Source organism: Austrofundulus limnaeus, unplaced genomic scaffold, assembly GCF_001266775.1.
Source record: "Austrofundulus limnaeus strain Quisiro unplaced genomic scaffold, Austrofundulus_limnaeus-1.0 Scaffold30, whole genome shotgun sequence".
NCBI lineage: Eukaryota > Metazoa > Chordata > Actinopteri > Cyprinodontiformes > Rivulidae > Austrofundulus > Austrofundulus limnaeus.
In genome coordinates this window covers 2972652-2976573 of record NW_013952432.1, presented here as the reverse complement: position 1 = coordinate 2976573, position 3922 = coordinate 2972652, and the positions used below count along the sequence as shown (strand labels likewise).

The following is a 3922-nucleotide window of genomic DNA, read 5'->3' as shown; positions in this document are numbered from 1 at the left end:
ATCTATCCATCCATCATCCATCCATCCATCTGTCCATCATCCATCCATCCATCTGTCCATCATCCATCCATCCATCATCCATCCATCCATCCGTCTGTCCATCCATCCATCCATCCATCTGTCCATCATCCATCCATCTGTCCATCATCCATCCATCCATCCGTCCATCATCCATCCATCCATCCGTCCATCTATCCATCCATCATCCATCCATCCATCTGTCCATCATCCATCCATCCATCTGTCCATCATCCATCCATCCATCATCCATCCATTCATCTGTCCATCATCCATCCATCCATCTGTCCATCATCCATCCATCCATCTGTCCATCCATCATCCATCCATCTGTCCATCCATCCATCCATCTGTCCATCCATCCATCCATCCATCCATCCATCTGTCCATCCATCCATCCATCCATCCATCTGTCCATCCATCCATCCATCCATTCATCCGTCCATCCATCCATCATCCATCTGTCCGTCCATCCATCCATTCATCCATTCGTCCATCCATCCATCCATCCATCATCTACACCCGAGTCTTCTTTTTAGGGTTGCGGGGGTCACTGGTGCCCATATCCAACAGTCACTGTGTGAGAGGTGGTCTAAATATGAAAACAGTAAAAGCTTATTTTATGCATGYAGAAATATTCATCCCCAAAAATCATCCATAAAGTTGAATAGTTGTATTACACTGGAGTAAATTCYAACTGCTATTTTTTTTCTACCACGATAAATGTACAGTAAATATTTTCCAGTATAGGACCATAACTGAAAGATTGTGTCACATGGATTTCAGGTGCATTTCTGCAAGCAGCTCTCGTTAATTTAACCACCAGCTCCTGCTGTCGGATCGGACCAGACCAGACTGTTTTCAGCATCATGAAGCTTGCGTTGCTGACCTGTAGCCTTTGTTCTACAACCACAAACCCACCCACAGGCGTGTTTGTCCCCGCAAGGGTGGGAACAAGCTGAGGCCTGAATGAAATTAAGGACAGCATTTTATACAAGGATTAGGTTTTTAGGTTTTTGAAGCCCAAAAAAATGGGAATCACATTAAACCCACATAAAAAAGTTTCTTAAAAAATGTCAGGACTTCAGCTTCGGGCCTCTAATCAGACTTAACTAGTCAGGCCGAATCAGGTTCAAACACAATGTCCTCGGGCTTGGGTCGGGTCAAATTTTTTAGGCCTGACCTTAACTCCAGTGCAGCGTGGTCAGATGGACTGCAGCTTTGATGGTTCTGAATGCAAAAACTCAGGCATGGGAGGAATTCAGGGAGGACATAGACGGGAACTTTTGGTTGGCATTGCGGAGATTTTGGCAAATCGTTCAAAGACTCAGGACTGCAGTTTACACTCATCTACAGGTCAGGAATCTACAGTTTACACTCATCTACAGGCCAGCGGTCACTCTTTCAGGGATGAAGATGTTCTCATCCTTGATAGAGAGGAACGTTGGTTTGAGAGAGGAGTAAAAGAAGACATCTTTTTGAAGAAAAAACATCCACCATTAAACAGAGGTGGAGGCCTTCGTGTCCAGTTGTCCTCCTCCTACAACGCTGTTATTGCAAGTATGACTCCGCCCCCTGTGAGCAAAAGGTGGGAATCAGGGCCCCAGTGATAGTCAGGTGATGGGGCACATGACCCTCTATGAACAATAGAGCTAATCATGCCTATTGTTAGGTGATGACCCTCTTTTGCATGTGACTAACCTGTTTGTCCATGTGGAGGCAGTGCTTATAAGGCTGATTTCACTTGAAACTCATCAGACTGAAGAAGTCTCTTGGAGGAGAGACGAAACGTTTCACTAAAGAAGAACCCATCCAGAGGACCTACTGATTTTTTTCTTTTAGACTCAGTTTAAACAGTTTATCTGCAAAAAAAAAAGGTTGATTTTGGGTTTAAGTTACTCTTTAATGGGAAACCTGACGTCATAAAGTCAAAATAAAATTTGAGATATTTTAAATAACTATGTCTAGTCATAAATCAATTTCAGATGTCTAGAATGTAAGTGCGTTAAGGCCAATTTTATGTTAAAATGACCTGCCATACAAGCCGGCTTTATACAAAAATGTACACAAACTTACGTAAACGGAACGCGCATGCGTATTACGCATAAAGTGCACACGAGGGCAGGGACGGAGCGCGCACGAGTACGCGCTTCTTCTAGAACATCAGATGCTTCACGATTTTTTTTTTCTCGCATCATTTGGTAGTAATGTGTAATTTCCGGTTAAACTGTCTACTTTTCAAAATAAAGTTCACTAAATTTAAGCAAACTATTTAATTCATCGTGGCAGCGCACTTGTATTAAAATTATATTTAAATCAGTTTGATTTTAAGTCAACTTAAAACTTTTTTTGTGCTTCTATGTTTGTTTTGTCGCTTTGCCTTTACGAGACGGCTTTTATTTTATAAGAATCAACCGGAAACTGTAATTGAGCTAACTCAACGGCTTTTTGTTACTAGCCGAGGAGTAGCTTATAGCAGTTGTTGACAGATCTTAGGAGTGGAGGAATTAAAGAGTTTCATCCTGTTAATTCAGCTGCTAATCGTCTTGTAACATTAACCGCCTAAAATGTATGGAAGTGTGGGCATTTAAACTCCAGAACCAGCCGCCGAACCGACACCGGAGCGCAAACGCTGCGGTTTCTCRGGAGGTTTCAGGTAAGATTTGCTGYTACAACGGCTTAAAGGTTACTTTTAATATGTCCTCCAACTTATTAAACTGGCTGATTTATCTAATTACAAATAATTATACAACATAAATGCTATATTTCGGTCGCTTTGAGTGACTAAATTAACTCTAGGCTGCATTAAATTTCATGCTACAGCTTGCTAACTGATCCGGCAGTGAAAATAATCTATATAATATTGATCTTTCACGTGTCCAGTTTTTATTTTAAATATATATAAAGCTAAATATAATAATCATGTTTAATGCTAACATTTCAKTTTGTTATGTTACATCATGGCTGACCTAACAGTTTCTTTCCACTAAGTAATAAACTTTCATAATGATTAAAATCCATAAAATTTCACATTTTTCACTGTGTTTATCGTAATATAACCTGGCAGATTGGATTTAATAACTCATGCTGATTAAATATCTTTCATGTTTTCATAGTGACCAAAACTACTACAGTACARAGTGGTAAAACTACAAATCCTCATTCCACCGCTGGTTCATCCCTTGACTTTAGGAGTCCTTTTTTATGCCTGATTAAAATTACCAGGTTAGAGTTGAAGCTGCTATGAAAAGGTTATCCTGAACTGTATTAAATGGTTATGTTGTTTTCAAAATATATTGAAATGCAGGTACGCACTCAGTGTACACAAAGCCGAGCGTGCTGAGAATATTGAGTAGGAAGAAATATTCTTGAACAAATGTTTATCGCCTGGCGTCTTGCCTGCAAACGTTTTGAACAAATATCTAATGTCATTTATTAAAGCTTAAGATACGTGTTGAGGATGACTCTCAGCTACCACCACACCAAATCTGAGCTCAAGATCTGCAAAACTGACTGAGTTTAAGTCATTTGTTTACAGAATTTGAGCTAAAATTATATAATCTGAGCTAACAGGTTACGTAAAATCTTAAAAAATTGGCGTGCACGATGGAACTCAATGCATTCCTTCAATGAATTTAGTTTCCGTCCTTCACGAAGCTGAAGTTAGCTTCCGATTCAGGAAATGACTAAAGGGTTATTATAACTAATTTTTCACTCCCTTGCGCATGTTTAACCTGCTCTAGTTCAAAAACTACAACATCTACACTCTTCAAATCTGGACTAGATTATTGTACACTAAAAGAAGAATATTTAAAAACACGTTTGAGATTTGGGAAAGCTTTGTCTGATTTGTGAAACTTCTGCAAAGTTTGTTTTTCATCGTTTTTACGCAACTGGACCACAT

At 39.7% G+C, this 3922-nt stretch overlaps 1 protein-coding gene across 1 annotated transcript in view; it reads left to right on the top strand.

The window, feature by feature from the left end:
• Positions 1 to 2625: 2625 nt before the first annotated feature.
• Positions 2626 to 3922, top strand: part of herc4 (HECT and RLD domain containing E3 ubiquitin protein ligase 4) — a gene marked incomplete in the record, with an annotated part of 16422 nt that continues 15125 nt past the window's right edge. Inside the window, 1 exon segment of the mRNA XM_014005442.1 lies at positions 2626 to 2674.